The sequence below is a fragment of the Hesperophylax consimilis genome, chromosome 11 (assembly GCF_061612785.1).
Source record: "Hesperophylax consimilis isolate HC1 chromosome 11, BYU_Hcon_1.0, whole genome shotgun sequence".
In the NCBI taxonomy this organism is placed as follows: domain Eukaryota; kingdom Metazoa; phylum Arthropoda; class Insecta; order Trichoptera; family Limnephilidae; genus Hesperophylax; species Hesperophylax consimilis.
The window spans coordinates 30,043,323-30,065,940 of record NC_142846.1 but is presented as its reverse complement, the minus strand read 5'-3'; the positions used below and the strand labels follow the sequence as shown (position 1 = coordinate 30,065,940).

The window sequence follows — 22,618 nt, the reverse complement described above, 5'->3', positions numbered from 1 at the left end:
ATTTAAAGAACATTCTAAAACTAATCTAACAGTATCCAATAAAATAAACATGTTTATTAAATTGATCCAAAGTCAATTAATCTAAATTATAATATGTAACATGGAATGTATCAAAGATTGCATAGTTAGCAAGACGATAAATCGGGAAAGGTTCCGCATGAAAAGTAGAAGATTATTATGGGGGCAGCACCACAAAGACCCTATGTGGATTCAATACTGGAAAAAAGAACTCACCAAATACCGAATTTTGTTTATATGAGGTTGAATATAAGAATATAGAAACAGCGCATGAATAATTCATTCATCAATTCTGAATGTAAAATCCAGCAGATCATTCCTTCCTACATTCCCGATGGATTCCGAAGTCCATAATATCCCATTCCGAATTTTATTCTGTGTTGGTTTTCCTATTTGGAAAATCTAATTTGGTATTTTTTTCCTATCGACCAAATATGCTTATTTGCAGTATTTTTAGAACTCCGATGGTAAAAATTAAAAAAAATATACATATATGAACCGTTTGATGTCCATTTTCTGTGTTCTGTGTATCTTTAAAAGGTTCCATGGTAACTCAACACAGTGACTATTTAACACACTTTTAAAAGGTGATATAAAGTCATTAAAAACGTTGAAAAAAAATTTAAACCTTACCTAACCTAATCTAACCTAACTTACTTAATCCAGTTAATAAAGTTTTTATTTCATCACTTTCCATGACTTTATATAACTTTTTAAAGATGTGATGAATTAACATTTTGATGATTTATCCGGTGGATTTGGCCTATACACAAATCTACAGTTGTATTCCGGCATTGGTGAAATTTTGTACACTGCATGAGACTCTCCTTCACTCCCTTTTTCCATCCCTTAAAGCAGATTTTTGATAATTTTCGATTGAAATTTTGCGCACTTGACATTTAAAGTAAGAGGAAAATGACTGTCTACACCTGATTTTAAAAAATCTTATAAGAGTTTATATATAGGCTCTTATAAGAACCAGCGTTACAGGACTGTGGGAAAGGATCAACAACTCCGAAATGTCCTCATCATCGTATCCCGTCTGACTTCGGGATCGAGTACCATCGAAAAAAATGGAGAAAGATATTGGCCCCAACAAAATTTTTGTTTTGTAATTTATTTATATTTACATTGTATATTTATAATTTTTTTTATTTTTATATGTTAAGATGTTTTTACATGAATCCTTGTGTTTAGATATATTATATTTTGTATTATATTTATATTTTCGCAAGTAGGATGTTTGGGACTGTACTAATTTCCCTACATTCCGTAATAAAGATGATAATAATAATTATTATTAAGAACGTCACATGAAAAACCAATCAGTTTTTTTCAATAGCAACTGAATATCGCATTGCATCGACACTCTAAAACCATAAAAACCATGTAGAGGTGGACCAAACACAACCTACCGACCGGTGAGAGCTTTGGTTCAATAGAAACCCATGTCAAAGCAAAGCTAACTAAGCTTTTCCCAAAACAAATTGCCTTTGACGGCTGTGAAGTGCAGCCTGCTCGAAAAACAAAGCGTTTGAAATTGAGCTTATTTTCACTCAGACCTAACGAACCGCGCTGGAAGGGTTTGTTCGTTTTTCATTATCCACCTATCGACCCTCAGCAAGAATAAAAATAACGCCGGGTGTTATCAACGCATTCTAATTCAATTAAAAATTCAAACCCAAATGTGATTCAACATAAAAAAAAATTGGATAGCGTAAATCTTTTCATTAATATTATTTATATCAAGCGTAGATCCGTGAAAAATCACGGGATAGATTGAATGATGTCGTTTCAAATTTTTATGAAAATCTTTTATATTTGAAAATTTAATGACGCTGGTGAAATCAGTTTTCCATATTTTCAAAAATGGCCAAGTAAATTAATAATTGTAATGAATTAGGTCAATGTTGCAGTACTGCCGTGTACGTACTGTGATGTCACAAGCTTTTCAGCCGGCCGCAAGTATCATCATTTTGACGGCTTCTAATAATTATCTGCGATACTTAGGTATTCGGTATTTTACAAAAAATTAATTCTTAGGACGGGTTGCTTCATGGAATTTAAGCAATTCATCAAATATTCAAAGTTATTATATGTTCTGTGCTATTATTATATGTTCTATGTTATTATTTTAGTTCTGTGAAGACACTGGCCCATAATGATATAAAAACAGAATTCGAATAGGTCTCTCAACAAACTATAAAATTAACGTTTAAATTTGATGGATTGTTGACATTCTGTGAAACAACCCGTCCTAAGCATCCTCTACTTTATATAAATATGATAGATTTGTAAAAATATATAAAATTTGAGCCCAACGGGAGGCTGAAGAGGCCAGGAAATTGAAAAGAGCTACTCAAAGGAGTCGGAGGACATTGCGGCAACAATGGGAGACCTCATATACGGTCCAGGAATCGCAGAAGGTAATGTAAATAAAATATTTGGTTTTAAGACGCTGACGCCGTACAGTTTATTTTTTAAACTTATTATTTAAATAATTTTTTCAAACTGGTGTACAAGATATCTCAAGATCTATAATAAAATAACATAAATATTACAACTACTTTTTAAATAATATTATCTAAGATGTTACGTAGGATTTTTTTGATTGGTAGCCACTTTCATAAGTTATAAATTTTTAAACTTAAAATATCGATTAAAATAAGAGTTTTTTCAAACACCATTTCTACTGATTTAAAAAAAACTTCCATGCGCAATCTGTTTACCTTAGCTTTACCTTTCTAAGATGGCTCGTATCTCCGATATCTTTTTTTTTTTTTTTTTTTTTATTCCAAATTATTCATAAAACTACTTTGCATATGTGTAATTTTTATTATTTTTATTCGTACCTATTTTTAGAAGCACGAAGGTGGTGTATCTCTGTATTTTATACGAGCAAGTAATGAAGTAAGGGATCAAAAGTGATACGAAAAATCGTCGTAGTAGAGGAAATATATAAAATAATAACAGAAAGTTGGATCAGAAACGTCTAAATTTTTCCTCTACCATAAACTGTGACCAGATCTGAAGTTTGGTATCTTTCTAGTTGGAAAAGTTTCAACAATAGTTTGTTAATCTACGCACGATAATCTATACCGATTTTTCTAACATTATGTAAATAAACACATAAGTTATTCTGGCTAGAACCAAGAATATTTTTCACGATTGTAATTACCAACGAATAATTTCATTCCATGACTTTACAGATTGAAATTCACGATGCGATTTTAATAAATGCCAAGCTATGTGTCAAGGATTACAAAGATATCCAGTTTATTATTTGTCGTTTGCATTAAAACAATTAAAATTTATTGAACGTCCAATAAATTCTAATTGGCTGTTTTGAACTTGTTCTGTGGTGGAAACCTTGATATTTTCTTCGAACCACAGCAAAGGGTAAATGCAATACATAGAAATAGTAGTTCAAAGCTGCAGCACCGGAAATTAATAAACTTCCTGTTCAGTTTTTAATCACATTAAGTGACTTAAATGGATACGCTTCGTAAAAAAATTAAAAATTCTACTATAAATGATTAGACATTAAAAAAATGCAACCTTAGTTTCAGACCAAAGGTCGTGGGTTCACTTAACAAGATAAAGATTGAGTTTTAATCCATACAAATCATGTAATTTAATAATTATATAGAAAAAATTCACAGTGTCTCTTTGTTAAGAGGATTCAATTCAAAGATTCAATTTTTAACATGTCTCTATATATTTATTTAGTTATCAAAACCTGATTTACGTGTAGCCGCCTAGGTGCCACGTGAGCCCTTCCGAGTTGTAGAGAAATGACAATACGTCGATTACGTAGAGTGTGTTTATTGACAGAATAATATGAACTACTTAACAACTCCACTACTGAATTAAATTACTAAAAATTACTCCTTATGTTGTAAAAAAAAATATTTCCACTACTACGCTGACGAATTCTTTGTCCTTCGTTGAACTCCAATATTCTATCATAAAATCTAGTCAAACATCCATCGCCCTTTGTTGAACTCGATCGCTTGGGAAATTCATTCATCCAGGGTATCGATTCTTCAATCCAGGCCGCTCGCAATCGCCGTCAAAAGTAAATACTTTGGTCGAAGTTCTTATTCTTGAGTCTCGTCGAAAGTACATACTTAGTAGATCAACAAGTAGGTCGAACCACTCGTTGTTCGAGTGAAATGACTTCGTCGAGAGTCGAGGCCCAGGTGATAGACAGACACCGTTGGTCGTCACGCAGTAATTTCTATAAATACGCATATTGGTGAACATTAGCTTCTTGAATTGTCTGAATTCAGTATACTTGTTTATTGACCTCCTCAACAAACATATGTATTTTTTATTATTTTAGAATGCAGCACAATAATCTTTTCCATCCATAATTTTGAAAATCATAGTCCTATTGGCAATAAAAGTTGGAGCTCTTTTTAGTGGTAAACTACAGAAACTATACTACTGCGTCAATGGTTCCCTCAAGCTCATAATATTTTGCAGGGCGTATATCGACTGATAAACAAACATCGTTATATTAATTGGATGTCTAAATATGGAACGACAGATATAAGATACGCATATAAGTCTCATTCTTTTGTCAAAAATATGGATTTTTGCTTATTTTAAGTAGATTGCTAACGGAAGACACGAGTAATAATAGACCCGTAAAACTAACTTATTTTCACAACGTTTTACATATTTAATGTTAATGCTTTTGTTGCGTGTTTATTCCACGCAGCTCTTTTGATTAAAATAACAATTCCAAGTATTCTCTTCTTCTGTGTATTATCTTCAAATTACACTTATTACATCATTTCCATAACATATTACTATAACCTCTAACCAATCTCAGGCCGACGCGACGTCTCATCCCACTGTTTTTCCAACGGTTTTTCTCCCTAAATTATTTTTACTTAGAAAACCATTTGTCAAATTCAATTCTTTTGCATTTCAGTATATTTTAATTACAGACAGGTTCAAATAATAAGAGGAGTAGATACCATTAATAAGTGTATTTTTTTCTCCAAGACTTACCAATCGTATTCACCAAGATTGTTATAAATTCAACACGATAAATTGTCCTGACTTCAAATTAAGCTCTTATTATTTATAATATCACAATGGACTTCCACTACATTATCTATCTTTAATGATAATATGTTTTATCCACCCTTCTTGATAATATTTGATTGCTAAAAACACCGCAAACAAAGACAAAAGGTAAATACAGCCTTAAAAGTTGAAGAGCATCAGTATTTTCTAAGAGATTATCTCAATAAGGGTGTTTTACGAAATACTGTTTGCAACAGCTGTACGAGACATTGACTTGTTCTGCAAATGATTTACTAACTAACCACCAGAAAGTCATATAAATTTAGCTTTGCACTGTACAAGAACTTTAGTTGTATTAACTTGTTACACATATAAATTTAAGGTTTTTTTTATATTAAATATTTTTTATTTAATAACTTATTTTTACGTGTTAAATAAAGTAATAAGTGAAAACATAATGAAATCTCTTCACAAGAAAAACCATGTTCTTTTTTTATTTAATCAACCACATTATAATGTTACTGAAAAAAAGGCACAGCGCCCTTGAGATAGTGCTAAACGAAAACGGTACTACAAAAATCATACCAATATTATCAGAATTGTTTAAATGGTAAAGTTTCTCAGTAGTTCCTTAAAACATTTTCCTTGAAAGAAACTTATGCAATAAAATAAAATACTTTTTGTTTTAAAACCATGAGATTTTAGTATTTTTTAGAACCGACCGGTTTCGCTTTACTCAAGCATCTTCGGGGTACAAATTATTACTAAAACAAAAATAAACTTATATAATTTGTCGCAGCTAATTTAACTAAGCAATACAAATATCAAGTGACCTTTATGAAGGAACTAAAAACTATTCTCGTCTAACAAAACAAATAGCCGTTGTCACTTTTACTTATGAAACTTTTATCATAATATTAAGTTTAGGCTGGACATTTAACAATTCAGAGAAATTAATACCAAGCAAATAAGGAATATTAAATGAACTTGACACTATTATTCATCTTAATTCCCATTGATTTAATTCCATTCAGACGCCCCTATGGCGGGACGGGTTCTTATTTGTGAATTCAACTACAGCCACAGCTAAGAAATTGATGTGTGTATTTTAATGAATATATCGAATCTAGATTTTGACCAGAAAATGCCTTCTTGTTGAAGTTCTCATGATAAATAATATTGGTGAGCACAAAGCTACTAGGAACGTTCATTTCGGTGAAAAAGTGCGTACCTTATAATTTTACTTGCATACTTGACAGTGAACGTAAACTGTTTATTCCATGCACTAGTTATTTAAAAATGTTTTCTTTCGTTTTTAGTTTCACCAATTTCTAAAAAAGTGTACACAGTTATCCAAACATAATCAATTTTGAAAGGCTTTTTGTTTTGTACCTTCGGATTTAAATGTTACTTTCGAAAGAGATTTTTTTAAACCATTCATACATGTTTTGTTGTTTTTATGAATATCCATTTATTAGATACTACCTAAAGTGTACTAATTTGTGGGGCTAATTTTAGGAAATAGACTTTCGCAGGCTTTTTCAAGATATAAAATTTCGATTAATATTATTTTGATGTATTTCATAAGGTTAAGCCAGCGTTGGCAATGAAAACACTCAAAAATATTTTTTTTACGACTAGATTACAAAACATTGACTTTTCTCTACTTTCTATAAGTATTATATGCATTTATTATAAAGAAACCCTTCGGAAAAAAATCTCTAATTGATGAAAATTCGATCAAAATCCGTTCTGTAGTTTAGGAGAACTAATCGCGCAAACACAGATGCGGATAGCGACATTATTTTGTATTATTTAGAGATTAATTTACAAAATGATAATAGAAAACTATTTTAGTGTAACCACGAACCATTCAAAGGAAAGGTACATAATTTGATCTGATCTTAATGTTTCTTATAACCGCTACACGTGTCTTGTCAAATAAAGGTTCCTACACAGAATAAAACAAAAAATCTTCCTATTTTTAGAACTAAGTTCTTATCTTATTACTGAGTTTCGAAAATAAAAAAAACGCAAAAGGAGCTTAAAACTTCCGACCGCCGTGACACGCAGCGATATGCGCATTAGGGTGATTAAATAGGAGCAGATAAAGGACGAATTAGGAATTATAACATTAAATCATTTTGGATTGAAACCTCCACAATCTTTCAACGAAATGCACTGAGGAAACAATTAATTATGTATATTTTTTTTAATAGTGAGGTAATAAAAATAAAATAATATCGAGTTGTACTTAATTTAAATTATTACGGAAATATTCAATTCCATTTTATCCCTTGTTTAAGATTTCTTCAAGATCATTGAAGAAAAATATAATTTTAATAAATCAACAGAAAAACCCAGAAAAAAATGTCACTTAGTAGCTTAGTGGTAGAATTCATTTGTTCCAGTACGATATAAAGTTTGTTTCGTTAAGATTCACAATTATTATCTTCTTCTTGAATAATTAAATATTAATTGGATGTTTATACCTTAAAATTAAAATTTATTCAACTTTTATATTTCAACTGTAATCAAAACTTTTGATTACAGTTAAATGAAATGTATAATGGCATGAAAAAAACAGCGGCTTTGTCTACCTACTGTCGGAATAATATTTCTGACCGTGCTTACAAATATCTATAACTTACCTAAGATGACGAATTTTGTCAATATCGGATTGATACAGGGTTTACCTAGGTGTACCTAGGAGGTGAATCATCGTACTAAATAACCGGGAGGTTATTTCATTCACTTCGTTTTGCTGGTGAAAGTGGCCATCACTAGCAAAAAGGTTGGTCGTTACCATTCTTCGTATTTTCTTGTACGAAATATAAATTAAATAATTTAATTCCAATAACTCTCTTTTAAAATAAGTTACGCCGTATAGTTTGTATTAGTTCGTATTGAACAATGATACACTGAAGGTTTATAGTATCTATGTACCAAGTATCTCAAGTATCCCAAGAGGATAAGCACCCATAATCTAATTAGGCACATGTCCACTGAGTTTTCGAGAGCAGTAGGAAATAATTTGCCGAGTTGGAGAAGCTATTTTGGTATCCGATTCTGGCTATTAACATTCCGCAAACGTTTTAGTAAGCTGTACGTGACATGCAAACTCAAAAAGAACTAGAATTGATTGCATTATTGAGGGAGTTGGGTCGAACGTAGCTTTCCCCAATATGGAATGGTTTTTGTTTGATTACTTCATAATAAACCGCTCTCTCTTTATAAATGAACCATGAAAATTTTATATCATAAGCCATAGTGTTTTTATCATAAAAGTTGTAAACTATTTCATTTCACTGTTGCAAAAATCACGAAATTGTCTGAATTCTCGACAAATTAGTTAAAATCAAAATTACAACTAATAAAATATATTACAATAAGGTACTTTATAGCTTGTCAGAATTCTTCACAAAAACCGTTAAGATTTTGAAAATTACACTTAAATTTAAATCAAATTTGAGTTACAGAGTTCAACAAACCAGAATTACGCAGGAAACACACACAACCGAAGTTAGTAATATTCAATATCTGAATAAAATAACTAATATGTATTTTTGATAATACTCGTGTGCTATCATTTAATTTTATTAGAAATAGGTACTCAAAAACCATTTCATTTCGTAAATTTTGCAAATGGTCGATGTTCTAAATAAAATTATTTACTAGAATTTTTCCAAAAATGGTTCAAAATTACATACATATGTTTATTTTTTGTCTAAAAATCACAGTTTCCTCTATCTTCCTCGATGATTTGTGATGTGAAGTATTGTTGGACGCATAAAATTTGTCTAAATATTGGCATATCTATGGTTAAATAGAGAACCAAATTATTTCATACAAAAAGCCTGACGGTATTGATCTAGTGAGTGGTTTATTTAAGGATCCCACTTGAGCGTGGAGATTGAGACGGTGATGTCTAATGTCGGCATACGTCTAGCTCCTAATCTACTCATTAGTTTTTCTGCTTTGCAAGGAGATACCTTGCATGGCTATTAGGGTAATGCTCCTTTTTGTAACAACGTTTTTGATGAGAAGCAATGGGTGCATTCTACCGCGTTGTATGAAAACAACGTGTTCTCATGTGGCAAATAAACCATTTACCGTCGTCGGTATATCGATTAGGTTAGGTTGCCACCTGGTGTCCCTACCTAGGGTTGAGACTGATATACCATAATATAACTACAGGGCGTTAATTAGTTAAAAACTTCAACCGTTAAAGAAAACCTTATAATAACTTGGTTCTTTTTTGGTCATTATTTGGGGCGCTTGACGCCGTAAAGCGACGTTTAATTACGTGCTAATTTTACCTCACCTTCATTGGGCTTATATTTTCGACACTGACCTGTGTTAGTACCTCTAAAGTAATTTACTGTTTTTATCATTAACGACCCTAATAGTTCTCGGAATACCGAAGACTACTTTCCAGGAAAGGTTCCCAAGAGATTCAACCTTCTGAATATCCACCGTTTAATCGATTAAGAATTATTGTACCATTTCTATGAAAAAAGTTAAAATTTTCCTTATAAAACAGTTTGAGAGAGAGTAAAATTCCTGAAAGGTCAATTATTGTGATTTACGTTGATCCTCTTACTACCTGGAAAATAGGAAAAAATCCAACCTTTTTTAATATAAAGATCAAGAATTCTCCTTCGTGGATTATCTTTATAGGATATTTTAACAGCGCCGCTTTCACCGATCAAACTAAGCGCTCAATTTTTTTTTGGTTTTGCCATGGTTATGTCGACTTTTCGCTCAGCGATTCACTTAAGATTAATTAATGGGAACGTGATAGATAGATCTCGTTAATAGAAAAATATACTAATTTCGGCGATTAATTATTGTGATTAATTAATGTGTCTGTAACTCCGGTTTGATGAACTATAACTCGGACTTGCTTTGAATTTATGTTTTTTTTTCAAAATCGGAACTGATTGTGTGAAAAAAATCATGAAGGCAATAATGTAGGTACCTACTTACAATAATATCATTTGTTTATTTTGAATTTCGCGACCAGTTGTGCTTTTACTTGCTTATTATAACGGCCTCCGTGTTCGAAAGGTAAGGCAAATCCCGGCGTGCACAAGTAAATTTTATTTGATTAATTTGTGTTTTTTCGCAATGTATTCAATTAAAATACTATAAAATATTCTTGCGGCACGTTCAAGAGCGGAAGATCTCTTTGTATCGCCCTCTTGTAAGACCACCATTCATAATTGAAACGTTGCTTGAAATGTTGCTTTGTCCGTGTTTGGTGACCAGATATCAATAGTCAGGTACTCCCCGCGTTCCTCTTCCCCGCCTCTTTCCTATCCCCATTACCTTCAGCCTCAAACATACCACAATTGGGGATGTCTTAGTCTCACTAGCTCCAAACGGTTGGGAGCAGTTGTAGGGTATTCACAATGAAAAAAAAATTACACAAAGAACATCTAAATAAGCATAACATCACAACAACAAAAAAAATTATTCGACCATGCCAGATGGGAAAATAAACACATTAAATAAGTCGAAGCAGAGCCATACAATTTGTTGATCTGCCTTCCGATATAAATTCTACAAATACCTGCTAATATTATATTTCGTTAAATATATTAACAATTTCCTTATAATCACTACCCATATTCTGCATACGGCGAACTGGAGTATACAATAGTGATGCCGTGTTGGAGTTGTCACAATAAAATGGTAGATATTGGATCTATGTTGGTTTGCGAGGTATATGGAAAGAAATCAAGTATGTTGAGGGCTGTCATTTATTTATAATTTGTGGTTTTTTATAAACAAGTTAAGTCATTAACTATTTTCCAGGTTCGGATAATTTTAATAAATTTAGTTGACATAGTAGATAATCATAATTGACATATACCCATTGTGGAGTTAAAATATATCTCATTTTTTTAAAAAATTATATCTATCGTGAGTTAATGACTGAAACTTGGTGCTAACATTCTTGAGTCGTACCCGATCTGACTTCAAACTAATGACATGTACTTTTTGAATACTTTTTAACTGTCTGTATATTTTAAAATAAAACCAAATATTTTCAAAGCTTTACTTTAATTTCAAGAAGGTTTATTCTTTCAGTTTTTGATAAAATTATACCCCCAATTATATTTTAAAATAAAATTATTTTTATTTTGTAATTCAATATTTCGATTATAATATCCGGTGAATTTTCACGGGCCTGCGTTATCCATTTTATTAGTAAATTAAACGATAAAACGTAAACCTGTCCACAGGACCAAATACCAGGAGCACAGAGATGTCAGGGTAAATTGTGTTATTTTTTCGCAGAGGTTCCAATGTCTCTTAAAAATATTACTCAGTTATTAAAAATTACATAAAGGGGAAACCATTTACATTTAAAACAAATACTTATTACCAATTTTTATTTTTCCGTGATTTTTCATGGGTCTGCTAGTAATAATAATGTTAATAGATTGTTCTGTGAAACTCGTGAAAGTTATGTTACGTCACAGCTACCTTACCGTTTTCGTATACAATAGAAGAACAAGTATTCTTGCAAGAGTTATTTTTTAAACGCGCCTGCTATTATTCCATGAAACACCCAAGGAATTCTATATCTACTCAATTCGTGGGAGAATAGTTTTCTTTTGTTCAATGAATTTTTTCATTAGATGAATAGTAAAGTTTTGTTCTTAACAATGAAAATATTAATCCATAAAAGAAAGAAGTCTTTCATTCATTCAATGGTAATTGATTCGAAATCAATAAAATGTATTTCTTGTTGGGGTAATATTTGATCAAACGGAAATAAGGAAGAGAATAATGTTATTGTCTGATTCCAAGAAGGAATTCAATACCTGTCGCAATTATTTAAGTAAGTCGTTAAACTCAATTCCAAGAAAAGCGAGCAGTTTAAAAAGAACTCCTGGCATAAAGACTAAGATAAAATAAAAATTTATTTGTTTCAAACAAATGACGACGCGATTTGTTATGTCTTCTCAAAAAGACGTGTCATAGTGTCATTTATAATTTTAAGAAAAAAAAATATCGTAAGTAATTCTGCCCGCAAAGACGACTAGAGATTTAAACACTTCGATTAAAGACAATATTTTATACGGAAAACCTATGTTAGTTTTTTTAGAAGCAGCAAAATAAATTCTTACCTTTTATTGACTATTTTTATTTCATGAATTCTACCCATATGGACTCAGATTTTTCATATTTTTTACTCAAGATGGATTAAAATGTGATTATAGTGTAGGTATTCTTTATATGCGTATATTAATTATCTTCAATATACATTCTCTCCAAGGGAATTTTCATTCAAATTGTATAATCCGTGTGATTCTGCTAAATGGTGCCAATATTAATTGAAAGTAAATACGACATATTTCTGAATCTTTATTCTGATGAAAATCATTCGTTTATGTATGTTTCATATGCCAAAATCTTTTGTTACCCTATTTCTTTCTTTAAAATTGAAGAAAAAATGACTTAAATGCTTCTTTCAATGGTCAAAGGCATTTTGTACAGGGCCCGCATATACGTTGATAGAACACAACTGCTGACCCCAAAGATATTAGAAGAACGAGATGTGCTATGCGCAGTTCATACTGTGTGGAATTGTTTTGCCGAGTGTCGCCGGTTTTGTTCACCAATACTACTGCACACCTTCGCTTGCGCTAAGGTATCCGCACTAATACATAGAACAGATTTCTGTGCGTACACGTCCCGATACCGTTCAAAGTACCCTAATTAGGTAGTACTCCGGCTAAGGTCCGGCGGCCAACATAGCATATCTCGTTCTTCTAATATCTTTGGCTGACCCTGTACAAATTGCAAGTGGGCCTTACTGAATTTGGCAGTCACCTCTGGTCTGGAGTTCCAAAATACTTTAACCCTTAAAAAACCCTTAAAACACACAATCTCTTTTATAGACCCCTATCTTAACAAACAGAAAGCAAATTTCTGAGTACAAACGTCAGATGGGAATGCCTATCGGTATTTCAACGGAAGATTGTCCTATGAACTAGCGTTATTGATCTATTTGGCAGTTGGGAAACAAGCCAAACGCACGCTCAACATTTGTACATGATTGACTTTCGTTACATGAGAACGGGTCGTTTTTATGACTCGTTCGTGCGTAAAACAACTCGCCTTTAAAACGATTTGCCGGCTTTTGTATGTCCTCATACCACACCACATCGGTCTCTTCAAGAACCATCCTTACTTCTTCCTCTCATAAAAAAAACCTCACAGAGCAACGATGATACAGGCCCTGGGGGAAGCTATTTTCCTCAGGTCCTTTAGTGTGCACTAAATATTAAAAAAAAGATCATGCTCAAAACAGAAAAAAATACCTCAACTACTATAAATTTACAATACCCTGCAAACTGCAAAATACCAGTTTTAAGTTGATAGATGACGTTGTTATCTAAAAGCTTTTCTACATAAATTCTACAAAAAAAGACGAACGAAGAAAAAATAAAAACACACATATGCGTCTTCCGTGATACAATCCAGAAGACACGTTCTACGATAGATACGTCTTTTATCTCCAACGTTTTTCTATTTATACTTGAGTCACCCCAAACAACATGCGAGTATATTATGTATAGAATATACCCGATTGCGTATTTTTAGCAAATCTTTCCCAAGTCATTAAGCCCCCAGATTGTAGTATATATTACGCGTTCGTGTCTCAAACGACCTGCGGTGATCACAATTTCCTGTGATGTCGTGATCAAGTCCTCCAATGGCTGAATCCGCTGTTCGATCGCCATTAAAATCAGGCGATCATCGATAGCCGCAGCCACGGCGGAATAACAACCGAAACTTCACGGAGTTTGGTCGAAAAACAAAACTATAACTCAGGAATATCAACAGCTACCTTACAGTTGTTTTGGGGACGGAAAGACGAGACGGAGAAGGGGTGACTATCGCTTGTGGAGAGGGATGGGGCGTTCTGCTGCTGAGTTCAGTGAAACTGTTTCAGACTGTTTCTAATTAATTTTCACGGAGAGATAAAAATAAATTTATGAAAATATACAATTTTCAATACATAATTTAGAAATTTTGACGACAAGATTTGTTTATAAATAAATACACTTTATTATTATTATTATTTAATTTTTTATTATCTTGGGTGAAAAATGGTGTTACATTGCTGGCTGTTGAAATCAAACAGAAAACGATTTGACTGAAGCAGTATAAACTTTCGAATGGGAAGTGTCGGTGTCTTGAAATTTGTACAGTTATTTTGGGTAACGCATGTATTTTCAGCGTGCAGTTTATTTAATATTGTTAGTTATTGAACTTCAAAATATATAAATAATGTTTATGTTTATGCCATAATGTTTAGGTCAGGACGAGATTTGAAAATATGAAATGTGAGTAATTTTTTTAATTACTAAAAGGATGTCGAAACTTGACTAGAGCCGGGTAAGAACAACTTTAGTAAATAAATTCGTTTGGAGCAAACATATTTCTGATACACTTGAGTAAATAATTATTATTATAAGTGAAACTGAAGTGGTTGTACTCCCAACTGAATCGGCCTCGCGCTGACACGGCTCAGCTAAGTTCTAAGGTACTGGCTTTGTTAAAGGGGTTGGGGATGGTGGGCGTAATCTGGAGGTTGCTTATGGGTGGTGGGGATGCATAGGGGGTTAGGGGAGACAGGGGGCTTTATGGGAATGAATGAGGAACTTTACGAGGGTGGAGAAGCAGGGAGAAGGGGTAGTTCAGGGAAGCCATGGGAAGCAATAAGGAGAGCGAGACAGGTGAAAAATCTCAAGCATTCGCAGCAGACACGACTTTCAAAGGTAAGTATTTGGGTACTGAGATAAAAATAGCCGTCAATTGGAATCGGAGGTAAACTGTTTGCGATCACACTCGAACTTTACAGATTCTATCGTTACTGAAACTTTACAGTGGACTTGTATTAATATCGCTAAACGTGGAATTGCTTACCCAAGCCGAAAAAGTATTTTCAAACTGTCAAATACGTGAATGAGAATCTGAGGAAATAATGAAACTTCCACATGAAAAGTAATTGATACTAAACGCGTGTCCAGAATTTGTTTAACTTTAATATTTTCCACCATGCAATGACGTTTTTACTTTTATCTTTTTTCAACAGTTCAGCTGTGAATATATTTGCCAACTGGTTTATCTTCCTCTACAACATTAGCCTCTCCCTGAAAAGATCATCCCCACAGAATCTCCAAATAATGGCTACTTACCAAAGGACCCCCAACCCGTTGAAGCATTTTTAGATGACGAAATATATTTTATCGTGTTTTTTAAACCATGTCTCGGTAGAAATATTGACTACTAAAAACGCCTAAATTTAATGACTAATTTAATGTTTAGTGAAAACGACTGCCCAATTCTTAACTTAACAAGTGACTTCATCACTGAACACTATGTAGACAAGAACAGCCGTAAACAATAGAAGAATATCCAACAACGAGCATTAAAAATCACCGGAAAATTTCATTGTAGCCAATTCGTCGCTTTACTTGAATAGGTCGTCCTTGTTTTGTCTGGGGTATTTTTATTACAAATTGAATACCTTCGTCCGCACATCCTCCCCCCTATCCCTACCCTGGGGAGGCTTAAGGCTTTATTTTATGGGTTGCGGGATCAGGCATATCTATTTTAGTCCCGAGATGTGTTTACACGGTGACGACGGTCAACTTAATCGAAACGAATACTCCATTTTGCACTGTCTTCCCTTTTGTCGTGTCCGTACGAGTATCTGCTCTCCTAAGGCTCAGAATACTGGCAAGTTAGGATAATTATTTCAGGTGCGCGCGTGCTTGGGATTTAACTACGTTTGAGATATAATCAATGATTTTCAATCTGCTCTCGATACTCTTTTATAAATGTGGAGATGAGGATAATGCTCGTGTGGGAGAAATTATTTTCTAAGAAAATATGTCTCAATACTTTTCGGCATTAATATCATATCGTATTAATATTATATTAACCTTGTTATTAACCGGGTTTTTCTCAAAGTAAAACAGTTATTCAATAACAGTTCAATAATGAAAAAAATTGAAATTAATACTTTTATTGTTGAAATGATTTAATACTAATAGTTCTGTATAAAGTAAATCTGGCGTACAAAAAAATATGTTCCTAATATTCTATTACTTTTTTTACATTAACTACACACCTAGAACTAATGTAAAAAAAATTGTTTTTTTTTTTTAATGAAATTTTTAAAAACTTGCCATGAAGAAAAAATTCATCAGTGTCTATGTCATCTTCGGGATGCTGTATGGAGGGTATTTTTAGGGAAAAAAAGAGAGAAAGTTCTGGAAAGGTATGAGGGGTGGGTAGGAATCTGGGAGTCAATGTCTGCAACCCACTCCCACTGCGGTGCAAGGAAACGGGTCGAGAGAAAGTCTGACTGGAGAAGTGAAAAGGTTTCCCTCAACCAGTCTCTCCCGATCCGACCCGCCACACTGTAGGTGGGCAAACTCTTCCACCGCCAAGACCTAGAAAACCTAATTTCATGAACCCGGGCACCCCTGCTAAGTCATCAAACTTACGACCTACGGCAGGGGTTTTGAGAATAAAAAGTCCATAAAAATAAAGTTTTATACTTTTCGTACATCGCAAAAATACTAGAAAAAGTGTCAGGACGGGTTGTGTCACAGAATTTGTTGATTTTCAAGTTCTGTGAAGGTTCTAATCAAGTTCTATTATTATTTCAGTTGTGTGAAGCAACAGACTAATAATGATATAATAATAGAACTTGATAAGAACCTTCACAGAACTCGAAAATCAACTTTGAAATTTGATGAATTGTTCAAATTCCGTTAAACAACTTGTCCTTAATAAATAACGTGAAGCTCTCTTGAGATTATTGTATTGGTAATCGACGCTACATTACGATGTATTGGTACTATTTATATTATGAAACTGCTGAATAATTGCATTAATGCTTAAATTCTGCTAAACAACCTGTCCTTAATAAATAACGTGAAGCTCTCTTGAGATTATTGTATTGGTAAACGACGCTACATTTCGATGTATTGGTACTATTTATATTATGAAACTGCTGAATAATTGCATTAATGCTTAAATTCCGTTAAACAACCTGTCCTTAATAAATAACGTGAAGCTCTCTTGAGATTATTGTATTGGTAAACGACGCTACATTTCGATGTATTGGTACTATTTATATTTTGAAACTGCTGAATAATTGCATTAATACCTAAAAATTACCGAAGTGGACGAAATTTAATTTTTAAAATAAGATCCCTTAGGTGAATGGCAGTAAAACTATTTATATTTTTTGTAAGTATTTCGAAAGAGGGATCATCCTATATCCCAATATTTTATGTAAAAACATTCTCATTCTGCGGTGAACGAGTCTTTTTATCCCCTGAGGCTTCTAGGTGAAATATTGTTCCGTTGTTATTTAAGGTAGACAACTAAAATAGGTACCTAAATACCTATGTAATCGACAGTAAAAAAGACCAAAAATTTAACATCAGTGTACTTGTAATAAAACAAACAGATTTAATCTCTTGTTTTCGGAGTTTAAATCAATGATATTAAGACATATCTAGACTTGTTATTGTCTCAAAATTAAGATAAATTGTGCCGAGTAAGAAACATTTCATGTTATGTTTTCAGTAAATTTTTAATTCAAACCTTGTTTGTGTCTGACAAAGACAAACATTAAACAAATATGTTCTCATATTCAAAAGTCATGTCGAATACACCCTCAAGGCTAACTAGAGTAGGGGGTCTGGACACTACAATAATAAAATAAAAGAAATTTGCATTTATTTACAAACAAAATTTAATTTTTATTTTTCGGAATGACTTTATTGAGTAAAACCTCAAATTGTAATATTTAAATATTGAAGACAATATTAGTGATTTCTTAACGAAAATCTGAAACAGAAAAATCAGAAAAGGAAACGGTCACATCTGGGACACGAACCCAGGACCCTTGTCTTTCCGTGACAGTGCTCTACCAACTGAGCTAATGGGACCCTATTCCCCTCGGTCATTTTTAACTGTATCATACTTCGAATAAGAACTACAAACATTGTCTTCATTTTTTCACCGCACATTTTTATTGGCAACTATCTTTATGTATGATCGCAAGATTCAACCCGAACTAAATGCAATCCAGACAGCGTCTTTTTAGATAAACCTATCTTATTTTTTTTATTTTTAATTTGCGACATCTGTTGACTTTTCAGCAAGTCTAGAATGAATATTTATTTTTCGGAATGACTTTATTGAGTAAAACCTCAAATTGTAATATTTAAATATTGAAGACAATATTAGTGATTTCTTAACGAAAATCTCTTCAATATCAAAATTTAATTCCTCGGATTTTACGTTAGTTTGCCCAGTAATTAAAATCACGCATCTATATATATATAATCGTAATGTCATTGGTTTAAATTCTCTTTAGTTTTGGTTAAAATTTGGGATGATTTGAAGTAACTTTTTTTATTTATCATACATTAAAAAATAGGTGTGCGGCTTAACAACATAGTTACAGCTCAACATTTAAATCCGTAATTAAATATTACCAGCGCAGAACAGTGAAAAATCACAGATGGTCTGAATTCTCGACGAAGCGGTTCCAATTTCTAAAATGGCTATTATTAAAAATATTATATATCAATTTTGAAAACGTACATTTAAATTCAGAGCAAAATTTACAGAGTTCTAAAATCTCACCTAAACATAAATACAATGTCATGTTTTAATGATTATTATTGAAAAACCAATATTTAGATTGAATATCCATCGAATACTTATGAAAAGTGTCATTGATTTATTGTATTAACAGGTTCAACACTAATACCTACACAAATCATTCTTAATGCAGTTTTTCACAATCTTTTACTTACCATATCAATAATATTGTCAAAGCAACAGGTAATACATACACTCAATTATATAATAATAATTGGGTTATTCTACCAATTTCAAAATTCTTTTAGCAAGTCAAAATAATTGTTTTATATGAGTCTGGCGGAAATATTTCAAGGATTTTGTGTAACGTAGTGCGTCATTATAATGACAAACCATTATCTAAGCCGATACCACGGAACGTCGGAATTTAAAGAATGGAAACTGTAGAAAAACTATTTCATTGTGAATCTGCCCGCAGTGGACCAAGGTGGCTAAATCAACAAAATCTAGGAAAATGGATTCCAGACAAAGATCTTCTAAGAAGAATCGTTTTAGCGATATGTGAAACAACTTCATCAAACATTTTGGACCGCCAGTTACTCTTATTTATGTAAAAACTTAAGCTTTTGTAAAAAGGTTCTTGGTTTCTTTGCCAAAGTAGTTTTGTTTGCAGTTGCGCCATGCAATACAAATCTCGCAGAAGACTCCCAATTGCTCCTAACCGCCTGAGCCAGTGAGACTTCAGCATCCCCAATTATGATATGTTGTGAGGCCGGAGACAGTGGAGAGGTGAAGAGGAAGAGGAAGGTGGTAAATTAGATGGAAATTCAGATCTGATCTGATTCAGAACGATTTTGAAAGGCGTAAGTATATTTACGGAATTCTGTTTGTGCGGAATATGATTCCGAAGTATACAATAATAACTTTGTTTAGAATTAGGTTTAGCATATAAGAGTTTATATGGGTAAGTCGTTTTCAGGCATATAAATGTAATATTTACTAAAAAACAATTGCCTTAAAATAATGATTTTGCCACCTTTTCGCCATAATACTTTCACGATAAATTATAATTAGTTTTGATTTTCTTAGAATTAGGTACTTAGTTACGTAGTTTAAATTATTATTCAAATATTTATCAAAATTCATAATGAACATACATTTCTTGAGCGACTTTTATCAATTGTTTCTGGCTTTCACCCTTTAAGGGTGTTCTAATTTTGAAATATTTCTAAGGCTGATTTTTTTTAAATTTTTAAGAATTTACAATTATTTTTCTACTCATTGATTGTTGACTCCTTTCTTTTAGTTGTGTAGTTCTATGGCCTAACAAAGGGGTCGCGTGATAAACGCCATCGAGAATATCGTTTGATCGCCATTATTGTCCGTTTATTTTATTAATATTGAATACTTAACGTCAATAGTTATTTTTAACTTAAAATGCTTTCTTCTATTTTAATTCGATATCAACGACTTTCTGCCAATCAAAATTCTATTATTTGTATGATAGTAAAGATATAAATTTTAAATTAATTCATTACAAAAACTATTTTGCTTTAGTGTACGACAATATAAAATTGTTATGCAAGTATGATGTCCGAACAGCTCGGGAAGTTTTGAAGCAAAAAATTGACCACCACCTCGAGATGGTTCGTGCCTGGGGTAAGGCCAATTTGGTCAGTTTCAACGTCTCAAAAACCCAAGCGTGTCTGATTTCGGCAAAGAGGGAGATCAATGACTGTCTGGTGCAATTTGATGGGAGCACTCTCCTCAATAAAGACTCCATTGAAATGCTTGGAGTTACTATATCAGACCAGCTCAAGTATCGGGGATCCATAGAAGCCAGAGTAAATCAGGCCTCCAAAAAGTTGGGCGTCTTGTACAGGGCTAGGAGATTCTTCAACAGTGACCAGCTGCTGACCCTGTACAAGTCTCAAGTCCGCCCATCTATTAAATTTGGGAGCCACCTTTGGGCTGGTGCCCAAAATACTTAATAAACCTGCTTGAATCTGTGCAAAGGAGAGCGATCCGTCTGATTGACAATCCGTTGTTAACAGACCGATTGCCTTCTCTAATGCATAGACGCAATGTAGGCATGCTGTGTCTGTTCTACAGGTATTTCAATGGAGCCTGCTCCAAGGAGCTAGCAGCATTGATTCCTGATGCACCGGTGCACGTGCGCGAAACTCGACGGACACGAACTGAACACCCGTTCACGGTTGACGTTGGCTTCATGAGAACGGGCCGTTTTTACGACTCGTTTTTGTGTAAGTCGGCTTGTATGTGGAACGAGCTACCGGCATCTGTTTTTCCTCCCTCCTATAATCCGAGCCTCTTCAAGGCCCACATTAACAAATCCTTTCCTACAGCCCCTACCACATTCCGCCTCACAACGCCGCCCAACCGGGTGGTGACATAGTTCCCCTGTCTGTACACTGCACAGGCAGGGACACTCTTGTGAGGTGTCACATAAAAAAAAATTTTAAAAAATGAATTTGAATGTAAACATAAAACTACGCGGGTAATCCAATTATGCAAAATAGTTAATTTCTGATTACGTAATCCAATTTGAAAATGTTAAAAATGATAAAGTTGGGGCTTTACCAAAAACTAATTAACATCGAGCGAGTCCTGTTTTAATAATATTAACCCATTGGTTTTAAACTATTTTTTATGTGAAAAACAGTCGTCCAAAAATATGTTTTGAATTTTATCTAAATCAAAAACTAAATTTCCATTTTCAAATTGCATTTATTTGGACAAATTATAAAATTTGTCCAAAGAAATGCATACCCTGTACAAATCTCAAGTACGCCCAACAGTTGAATTTGGGAGCCACCTCTGGGCTGAAGCCCCAAGAACACTTGTTTAAACTAGTTGATTCGTACAAAGGACTGCTGTCCGTGTGATTGAAGATCCGTTTTTAACAGATCAATTGCAATCAGATGCGATGCAGGTATACTGAGTGTTTTACAGGTATTTAAATGCAGTCTGCTCTATGGAGCTAGCACCAGTGCACGTATGTGAAAATCGACAAACAACCGTTCACATCTTATGTTGGCATCGTTAGAACGGGTCGTTTTTTCGACTGGTTTTTGTATAAGTCGGCTCGTATGGGGAATGAGCTACTGGCGTCTGTTTTTCTTCTTCTCTTATTTTTGTGGCCTCTTTAAGACCCACATTAATAGGTCTTTTTCGACAGCCCTTGACTTAACCCGACTCACAACGCTGCCCAACCGGGTGTGGACATAGTCCTCGTGCCTTTACACTGTACAGACAGGGACGTTCTTGTTAGTTGTTACATAAAAATATTATAAATGTCACGATCTCGATGAAAATTTTTTTTTCAACTTTTTCTGGCCGGTAGGTACCATAATACGGATTATTTCGATTTGAGAACTCGCGGGATTAAAATGTAGTAACAAACAAGATGTTGATGGATACTGACAAGCAATGTTAAACCAGAACCGGGAGGTAACAAACAAATTTACAGACATAATGAAAGCCAAATGGTAGTATTAAAACAGGATTCAGTGTCAAATACGGTTGAAAATCTAGAGACATGCAAATAATGTATTTTTGAAATAACTTATTTTTGCAATTTACCTGAAATTTTTGTTTGGTCAATGCATGTATTGTTTCCTCCATTTAGTATTTCAATATTTTTACAAATGTGTCAATAACATTGGGTAAAAAATATGAAAAAAAATATAAAGCCACTATGAAAAATTTATCTGAATCCCATGAATTAAACGCAAAAATGTATCTTTAGTAACTACATCACAATAGACAATTCCAGAAAATGTTGGCGGAGATAAAAATATTGTTCGTAAAAGTGGCAAAGACTTGTGTTCTTATAATAGACCAGCAAAAACTTACCCAAGTACAATGAGAATAAACTTAT

The 22,618-nt window shown here is 33.2% G+C and overlaps 1 protein-coding gene across 1 annotated transcript in view; it reads right to left on the bottom strand.

The window, feature by feature from the left end:
* jeb (low-density lipoprotein receptor domain-containing jelly belly protein) overlaps nt 1-22,618 on the bottom strand; it is a 253,680-nt gene that overhangs the window by 142,438 nt on the left and 88,624 nt on the right. The gene's annotated exons all lie outside the window — the stretch shown is intronic.